Genomic DNA, 10422 nt, shown 5'->3' with positions numbered 1-10422 from the left:
AAGTCCTGAAGCAATGTAATAGTGCGAGAATGAAAAAAAAACAGTGCAGCTTCGCAAATCCTAGAGACATTCGTCTTACCTAAGCAAGGTTGAATTCACTAGACCAACTAGATGCGAAATGCACTGATGTTTTCCAAGACAGGGAGGAGGAGGAGGGGGCGCTTAACTATCGTTGTGTACAAATGCGGAGCGAAATCAAGGAAAGGCCGTTTTAGTAAATCACACACAAGCTGGGCGTTCACCTTTATTTTGTTTTTCGACTTTAACGAACAGGGGATCACTCGGCGGACAGATTTTTTGAAGTACAGTAAGGAAGTTCCCAAGCGATAAAAGGTGTCGTTGGATTGTGTGTGGTATCTGATAAGGCCCCCTGATTTCACTTTTGTGCTAAATTCTGCAGGCTCCCTGTGTCATATGATGATGTTTAGAAAAAGCGTTTAGGCACGGCCGCGGATATAAGCCGGGAATATATGTAACCGATGACTGTTTGGGGAAGCTCACCTCGCGACAAGACGACCCAGCCGTAACTTCTTTGTGCTGACTCCCGCATGTAATTTTGATGTTGATTGATTGTTTGTAGGGTTTAACGCGCCGACGCAACGCAGGCGATGAGGCGCGCCGTAGTGGAGGGCTCCGGATTAATTTAGACCGCCAGGGGATCTTTAACGTGCGCCGAAATCTCGTACACACGGGCGTTTTTGCTTTTCGCCTCCATCAGAAAAGCGGCCGCCGCGGTCGGGAATCGAACCCGCGACCTCGTGCTCAGCAGCACAACGCCTTAGCCACTGAGCCACCGCGGCGGGTCTGTAATTTTGCATTATCAATATTACCAGAGTCCTTCAAGCATTGAAGGATTCTGATATTACTTATTGCGTAGAATGTCTGTGATATTTATGCCTCACTGGCTTGTTCAGGGTAGTGATCAATATCCGAGATATGAGAGAAATAGAGAGAGAGAGAGAGAGAGAGAGAGAGAGAGAGAGAGAGAGAGAGAGAGAGAGAGAGAGAGAGAGAGAGAGAGAGAAAGAGAGAGAAACGTTTATTCAAGGTTTCTAAAGTGGGAGTGGTTCCCTAGTCCGGGAATCCATCAAGTGAGCAGAGAGCCTTCGCTCTGGATGGCAGGAGCTGCTGGACGTCCAGATGGTCGCTGGTCACCAAGTTCTCCTACAGCTCAGGGGTGGGAAGAGGGGATCGGAGAAGTGGAAGCTTGGGAAGCGTAACTGGCGGGTTGTCAGGTATGAGTGCTCCGCTAGATTAAGGAATCACACGAAACCGATTTACATCGCAGTGTATAGCCGTAGAATGAGCATCTGAACGAACGCTGCTTACGGAGTTACTGTTAGTAAATTTCAGGGCAGCGGAATTACAATCAGATCCATGCATATATGCCGGTTTCGTGACGCGGGCTTGTGACACACGCCTGGCGCTTATGCGGACCGAATGTACCACAGTAAGATCGCGTCAGAAGCATTTACACTCTCGTAAATGCACCACGTTTGCGAACAGATTAAGTGCTCGACATAAATATGTATTTCCAACGCATACAAACGGAAAATATCAGTCGCGAACGTGCCTCAAAAGCAACGCCGACAGTGGTGAGCGGGCCGGCAACTCCCGCGACTGCTTTCGAAACGGGCCGCTAGGGGGATTTCAGTGGCGCCCCTACAGGCAGCGCTCGAGGCGTATACGCTGGCGTCGCCATTTTCGGTTGCTCGCTCGCCGCAGAAGCAAGTCATTGGGCCTCCTCGATTATCAGTCCCGGATCGTCCGCGGACTGCCCAAGGCGCGATCCGGCGCTCGATTTTCCCATGTATTCCTATGGGGCTTCCGGTCCGAACGCAGTCCTCGGACTGCCCGCGGACCGTCCAGGACTGGTAAATCGAGGACGCCCATTGTGTCAAAACCGCGCTAAAATTATCGCCGCAACGCGGTTTACTGAAGAAGTTTGAATCATATTGTCTGTTTCGCGTTGCTAGGTCTCGTGGGAAACGAAAAGAATAACGCGTTGAGCCCGTTGGCCCAATTGCGGCGGCACGGGACCGTTCAAAGGTTGTCTCCACCCTGTACAGCGGTGTTGGTTTGTTCCCGCGTTTCTTTACGTTCCGTAACCTAGATGGCGCCACCATACCGTGGCAAGCGTTTGGTTTGTTTTTGCCCGCATTTAAACCTGGCTTGTTTTTGTTCTGGGAGAAAATATTCGTTCCCTGAAACAGTGCTCGCTCGACAAATGGGGTCACGTAAGACACCGTTGCTTGCGTCAATCGGCCAGTGTCGTCTGAGACAACCCCAAGCCCCGTAGTGCTGTGCAGCGAAACCAAGCATGCTGTGCGCAGTACGAACAGCAGAACGCATCAGTACTTCTATGTTTACATGTGCTTTCGTAACTTCCACTGTTTGTCTCATCATTCTTATTGCTTTGTAAAGAATGTGCCCTAAATTTAAGCGCAAATCGCTCGTTCGTCTAGTTTGTAAGTTCTACCTAATTTGCGTCTGCTTCTGCCAGCCTCCGCCAATCGCAGAGCTTAGCTCATGTGACGACATAGGTTCTGTTGCGGGAAATGAGCTGGTGGGTCGCATGACCATTCCCGTTTTTCCTAATTATGTATACTTATTTGAGCGAAGTTTACGTTAAAAGTGGTGTCAGTATGATTCTAACGAGACAATCTTTTGAATGAACCAAACTTGTGTTTTCTCTTCATGGCTCCTTTAAAGGAAAAGGGGGGCATTGACAACTCCACTCGCTCTGTCCACCCCACACCCATGCAAATAAAATACACCAGTAAAGCTTAGGAGCTAGATGCACTGTGTTCTCACATTCAGATTTTTGCTTATCTGTGCTCATTTTTATTCCACCCTGCAGTGTCAGCACCGGTCGTTTTCAAAACGTAGTGGGGCATAGCTATGGTGGGGCACAGCAACTCCCGCGAAGATATGTACAATGAATTGCAGAATGAGGCAATGCAGATAGTATCAAAAATTGGAAGGGGAAGTTTGCTAATTTCTGCCTCGTCTGATGCAGGGATTTGTTCCATATGGGCCAATGTGTAAAGCAGCACGCCCGTGCTCCCAAGCTCACTTTAAACTGTAAAAGCGGTATAAAGCAGCGCTAGTGCACCCGCAAGCTGGCTTTAAATCGTACAAAGTATGTTTCGGATGGGCGTGCTGCTGAGAACAATAGCAGAGAACCATAGCAGAGAACAATCTGGGAAGACATGCGAACAAAGAAGTCAGACTAGCACAAAAATTTCGTAAAAGTATTTTCTTTTATTTTCTTTTTATTTTGACATTACCTTTTATTTATTTTGTTTGTATTTTCTTGGCTAGCTGATTGTACAGTGGCGTTGCGACTAAGGCCGCTGTGCAACGCCACCCCGTTACAAAAGGGAAGCCACTAAGCATCATCATCATCATCATCATACTAGGGTGCCTGGATGCGCCCGCCTCCGGGCGCGCGCGCACCCAGGCACCCTAGCCCCTACAGGCCGCGCTCGAGGCGTATAGGGCGCAGGTTCTCGGTGCTCTGTGCTCTTCCAGGCTTCGGAATAAGGCGCACCTCCGCCGTCTTCCATTATTCTGGAAGTTGGCCCGACCTCCATATTGTGTTCAGGTGGGCGGTGAGTTCAATAATGGAATCACCATCCAAGTTCGCTAGAAGCTTGTTGGTTATGCCGTCCACCCCTGGGGCTGTGTTGCGCCTGATGGTTTGCAGTGCTGCTTTTAGATGTCTTCATCCAGTTTGAGATTTGGTTGCCCCGAGTACGGTGGTAGTGGCGTTTTCGGATGGACGGGGAGGTACTTGTCCAGGAGGGACTTCATGAGGGCAGCGGCATCTCCTGGGTGCTACCGAATTATTTTTTCCATGGTTTGATTTGACTCGGTATTGCTTTTTGAAGGGTCCATAAGATATCTGAGCAGTCTCCAGGTCTTTGATGTACTGAGTTGGCCCCGGAGACTGTCGCAGAGGGATAGCCAGCTTTCTTTGCACAGGTGAGCCGCATAGCGGGCTGCTTTTCCTGTTAGAAGGGCCATCCTCCTTTTCAAACGACGGTTTAGGCGCTGTCGTTTCCAGCGTTTGATGAGGCTTCTTCTCGCTTCCCATAAGTGGAGGAGGTGAGGGTCTACACAGGGGGTTGTAGTGGCTGTACGCAGGGTCGTACCCAGAATTTTTTTTCGGGGGGGGGGGGGGGTTATGAATTTTGGGAAGGGGGTAGTTTTGCTGAAAGCAAAAGTAAGTATTGTTTACGTGCTGCTTGGAAAAGATTTCGGGAGGGGTTTGAACCCCCAAACCCCCCCTCTGGGTACGGCCCTGGTTGTACGAATTTTTCTTGTGGAACAATTCATATCATTGCGGAGTTGGATGGTCCATTCCTCTAGAGTGAGCAATGGGGTGGCTGCACTGTCAAGTCGGGCTTGTTCCCTTCGCTTACGAAATTTGGGCCAGTCCGTGAGGCTCGCCCTGCCCAGAGGGATAACGTATTCTTTTCCAAGTATTGTCGTGGCTAGGATCGAATGGTCACCTCCCAGGTTTTCCCCGGTGTGAGACCACATAACCGTGACGTTCCCCGTAGTGATGGAGAGATCAGGGAACGTGTCTTTGGAGACGCTGCTACCCATGCGGGTTGGAGTATGCGGGTCCGACAGCAGAATGAAGTTTTCCTCTTCAAGGATGGAATGCAAGGCGCGGTTCCTCTCTTGTTGGTGTAGCTGTATCCCCATAAGGGGCGGCGTTAAAATCTCCCACGATGATATGAGGGGAATAGACAATGCAATGCGTTTTGCTTGCTTGATGGCGAAAGAGAGGTTTGCATCTTGGCCCCTTGGACGGCAATATAGGTATGTTTAGTAAGTAAAGGCTCTGCGCCACTTTAACTTTCCTTGGGGCAATTTCCGTTAGTATTCTATTTTTTTCCGACTGCTGGAGCGGATGCTGCATATCTGTGATTTCGTTTGCTTATTGGCGTGGCGAGAGAACTTGAGGGTCCGTATTCATATGAGATAAAGCCGGGAAGTTTTGCCGGGGACTTTGTTTCCTGAAGGGTAATGACATCTGGTGACTCCTGAGCCGTGGCAATGTACTGAGCCAATGAGCTGGCCTTGTTCTTGTAGCCCCTACAGTTCCACTGTCATATGGTGAGTTTTGACGCTTGCGTAGGACTGCGCCTGTTCTTGGGAATTGTCATCAATTGAGAAGTGGCATCTTCTGCCAGGTGTGATGGCCTGCTGTAGGGCTTGAGGTCTCGGCGAGAGTGACGAGCAACAGTCGTCTGTCCCTGTACTTCTAATTTATCTAATCGTTGTGTAATTTGTTTTAACATGACCATTATTTTCTTTACGGTTTCGGCAATTTGGGTATTCTCTTGAGCCAGCGGGACTTCTATCGTCGTGGCAGTTTGGTAAGTTTGCTCTGAATTGGGTGTTGTTTGCGGGGGGTATTGGTGCGGGACGTTCGGGTTTTTTGCGTTTCTCTGGCGTAGTGTTTGCCCCTTGCCTAATTTCTGCCTTGAGCGCAGGAAGCTCACTATGGAGTTGTCTGTTTTCCTGACGTTGTTGTTTAATTTCGGCAAGAAGCTGCGCGTTTAGTCGTTTAAGTTCCGCCAGCTCGTCACGCTTAGGGGGATTGGCGGGAGGAGGGGGAGGGGTCTGAGCACGGGGAGAGAGCTTCTGAGCCCAGCTCACCTGTACTCCCGTCGTATCTCCATGGCGCTGGGTGTCCTTCTGCGGGACCTGGAAATTGATCGTGTCTTGCTCCCGTCTCTGGGGCCCCCTGGATCTGGAGCGGGATCTTGACTCCCGGCGACCCTGGTTGGATTCGCGCTGCTTTTTTTTCCGGTTGACTGGTGGAAGAAACCGTTGCGGGCATTCCCTGCTAGCCGTGACGTGGTTCCCGCTGCAGAGTGCACATTTGGGCTGCAGTCGTGTTGAGCGCCCTGTTTTGTCTGCTGGCCTCAACGCTTGCAGTGGGCGTCTGTAAGCGTGGTAGGCTGAGGGCAGACGTCGGCTCTGTGACCTGTAGCATGACACAAGGTTGCTGGTCCATTTAGTCGTCTGCGCCGTCAGGCAAGGGTGTTTGGCCAGGGACAACGGACGACGAAGCCTCAGGGGCCACGACGTGCGGCGACGTGGAATCCATAGGCGAGGCTCAGCCCAGGCGGTGTCCACCACCTCAAAGGTTGAAAAGGCCGTAAACTGGTGAAAATTGAACTTACGGCCAAACGTGTGATATTGGCGTGATCCGGGCGACTAGCTGCCCTCAATGACCAAGAAGCTACTCGGACTTTCTTGAAGAGTTCTTCACACCTCAATCATAAAAAGCTGACTTGATCCATGAACTGAAAATGGCAAAAAGAGCACATGCATTTTTAGGGAAAAGTATGATTTAATTGGCACCAAACGGCAATAACAATTTTGTTATCAGGATCGTGTAGTAAATATTTCAGCCTGCATATTGAGCCCCTGCTTCAAGCTGCGGGCAATCTAACACCTTGTCAAAAAGGTCACTGGGTTTTTATTCCATCAAACGTTTGCATAGCTTTCTAAATTTTTAGAGGGTTACATGTTTCGTCTCCTGTGCTAGGTTTTTAAGCTTTTTAAAAAGTTATATTCTAACCTGAATAGGGCAATAAGGGGTGCATAATATTTTGCCCTTAACTCAAAGATCACACCTACCACAGCTCTCGAGGCTGAGCTCGAGAAATCGATGTATTGTTTGCACGGAAGTACTTTGATGTTGTTTTGATGTTTTGTCATCCAAACGTGTACAAATGTATCTTTGTATTAACCACTCTGCTATAACCCCTTTCATTGGGGTTAGCAGTATTACTAAATAAATAAAATAAATAAATAAATTCCAACTTCCGTTGTCTACCAATAGATTCCTAGTTGTTTAGAAATTATAAAACATCCTGTCACTTGTCTCCCTTCTCTCTTCCTCCTTTTTTTTTGTGACGTTGAAGAGAACATCAAAAACTGCAAAAGGTGGGCCTTGCTGGCCACGCCCCAGCTATAAGTTCTCTAGAGTGCTGCCACCTAGGAGAAGGGGGAGAAAATACCGGAGCAAGTTTATAGCCGGCCGGCAGAATAGTCAATTCGCCAAGAACCTTCGCTGCTGGATAATATTTATACGTATATGCGCTGGCAGTAAACAGTGACAATATCTCTCACGTCCAGCTGCATAAATTTTGACGGCCCACGTGCACCGAGGCAAAATATTTGACAGGAATTGAAACTGAAACAGAGCTTACTGTCTGTGTGAGGGAGCCACCCTTGTTTTGGTAATGTTTGCTAGCTAAGGTGCGGCATTAAAAATCGAAAGTGCAGAAAAATGTATGGTGCAGCGATAGTTGTTTTCAACCCTGGCATTTCCGGAAATCCGTTTTGAACGTAGTTTCCGAAATGGATACCTGAGCCGAATATTTCTTTTTTGGAAACATCATAAAAAGCTCACAATAACACTGCTAGGTTTGCCACCTCCTTCCTGTGCTTGCTTTGAGCACCCTCCATGTTTAATGCGATGGCACGTGGGCAATGTGCCGGGAGAGGCCAGAGGACCGGGAGAAGATCCGGTTGAGGAGCGGCCCAGCTCTCCCAGATGAGTGTGGAACGTGGGGTGGTAAAATGCGCAGACGAAGAAAGTGGTGTGATCGCCTGACAAGTCCAGTTTTACGTCAGAACAGTACACGCCTGACAGTGAGGCGTGCCAGTTGGGATCATAATATGAGGGAGCATGAGGTCGCGAGGGAGTGAGAGAGCCTGCGCCTGGCGGATGTCGCGAAGATACGGAGCGAGAGGAGGTAAATTGTTGAGAACGTTTCACATTAAAATCATATGAAATAAAAAAGATATCTGGGCGTGAGAAAAGCTTCCCCTTAAGAACGGACAAGCACAAAATGGCTTCAAACGCCTAAGATACACTTAGAGCCTTTAGCAGACTACCGTACCATACTGCTCTCCTGAAGAAAGACACGTGCGACGCCAACTGGATAAGCGCGAGTCAGCGTTGCGCGAGTGGCTGCATCCCTAGAATAACACGCCATGCAGTTGCACCGAGAAAGGGCAATAGCCGAAAACAATGCTTTTCAGTAACAGAAATAATTAATTTCAATAACCCGCAGCTTCCATCGTTATACAATATCATTCGTTTTTTCCCTGACATTTACTTTGATTCAGTGTTTTTTTTTTCTCTTATAGGCCAGTTTTCGTGCGCATTTTGATTTCTAGCTTCTTGCAAGCTGGGACCAGCTGGGAATTTACAACTATAAATTACATCTGTAATTTATAGGGAGGTCAATTTCGTGCTGTGGTAGGTGCATTCTTTTTCAAGAGACCCATTTAAATGGGTCCATTCTTTGCATGGTCTTAGGAGCATGACTCCCAATCTGCTTTCTCTTCGTAAATAAAAAAAGTCAACGAACTTTGAGAAATTAGCGTACATAATTTATTAGCTGCGAAGATTTCATTATTTTTTTATGAAACCTAACATCATTACATTTGTTTTTTGTACCTGCGGCTACGCGTGCCGCGTGCTGCGTTCGGGGGATGTCCGGTGTTTTATCGCTGCGACAGGAAAAGAGTCCTCGCAGACGACACACGCTGCGTTGTTTATCTCAATTTTCTCCCGGTAGTATTTCCCGCATACAAGGTCGGGGCATAACCTTATTATCGTTACTTGTAACTCTGGAACACATACAAAGGACGTACAACTTCGAGGCAGCTAGGCTAGCAGCGCGCGCGGCACATATGCAAGATCGCCTAAACAAGCTCTGGTTGCGCCTGAACAGGCAAATGGTGGTGCTCATCAAACACAACAACGAAAGTTCACGACGTTGTGCGTCATATATGTACACATATATACAGTCACAACTCGATCTAATGAAACGCAGTCTTTCGAATTTCCCGATCTAAAGCGGGGGTCACATGTGCGGAGAGCGGCGCGTTCTCGCGCGCGTTTTTTCCCTCTCCCAAACCGGTCCTGTAGCCTTCGTGCGTGCTCCTGTTTGCCACCGGACCGGTTTCCAGAGTGCGAAGACACGTGCGGATACGCGTCCTTCTCCGCTCATGTGTCCCCCGATTAACGAAAAAGTTCGGATTCCCCCAAAGGGCGTCTATACGGCTCGATGCTATTATGAACTCGAACTAACGAAATAGATTCAGCGTCATTCCCTATTTAATGAAGTATTTCGAGTTCTGCTAGCCCTCAAAACGAGCAAGAATAAATCCCGCCAAGTTCCTGGGAACATCTTCGTCGGCTTAACAAGGTGGTAGCAGGTCATCTGCCCCCTTAAGTCTCAAACTCAAACAGTGTTCGTACTTGCATTCCTACCTCTTAAGCAAATTTTTCACTGTAATCCCCCCCCCCCCCCCTTCAGCTTGTTAAGCTCCCTGCTTTGTTGTGCGCACAGAACTGTATACTCTTAGCAGGCACTACCTTCATTGCAAACTTAATACTCCCGGTTGCTATCGACCTACTTCGAGCATAATAAGAGTCCAGCTTCCACTACTATCTGAGAGCCGACGCAGACGCAGACGCCGACACGACGGAGGTATTGAACGACGAAGAAACCATAGGTACAGTTAGTTGCCGGCGCACAAGAGGTGTCAGAGGATGCTGACGACCCAGAAACTGCTGAAGCTCCTGTGCCTGCTCCATGCCAGGTTATGGACGCTATTCACTTACTGAGACGATTTGCTGCCTCCTCACGAAGAAACCGAGGACGCCTTGAACGCGCTTGCCTCCTACGAAAAGTCTGTCCGCCCTCTGCTAACGAAGCGCATGCAGTCGAAAATCACAGCCTTTTTTTGCCAGTAAGTAAACTCGTTCCCCAGAACCCCTAGCGCTTGATTGTACTTATCTTCACCGCGGATTTTTGGCGCATTGCTAAATTACCGGCAGGCGAGCACCACGGCCGCCGCAATTACGATGTCATGATAGCTGCTGGGATGCGCCTCCGTTTAGAAATCAAGTTTAGGGAATCAACTGATTGTAAAATGACAGTTCCGATTTTACGAAGTTCTCGATTTAACGAATTCATGGTTCTCAGTGACTTCGTTAGATCGGGTGATAACTATATATATATATATATATATATATATATATATATATAATATGTATATAATATGTATGTGTGTGTGTGTGCGCCGGCCGCCAAGTCCAATGGTCCAATGTGAGTTCAAATCGCGCTATCGTTGCATCGATCACGCTTGTTTTCGCTTCACGTAGTGCAGGCTATATTTTTTAAAGACTGGAAAAAACGTGCGCTTATTTATGGTTAGGTAACTTAGGTTACAAATAAAGCCGGTCGATATCAATGTAAGAAAATCAGTACCACAGCTCACTACCATTCGACTACCAAGTGCGCACAGGTTTGAGGCCCAAAGCACGCAAAGCAGTTAGTAACTCTACGTCAGGCGTAGTACTGCCCAACG

This window comes from Haemaphysalis longicornis, unplaced genomic scaffold (genome assembly GCF_048455015.1).
Source record: "Haemaphysalis longicornis isolate Haplotype H1 unplaced genomic scaffold, Haemaphysalis longicornis Haplotype H1 scaffold_1, whole genome shotgun sequence".
Lineage (NCBI taxonomy): Eukaryota > Metazoa > Arthropoda > Arachnida > Ixodida > Ixodidae > Haemaphysalis > Haemaphysalis longicornis.
This window is presented reverse-complemented; position numbering follows the sequence as displayed.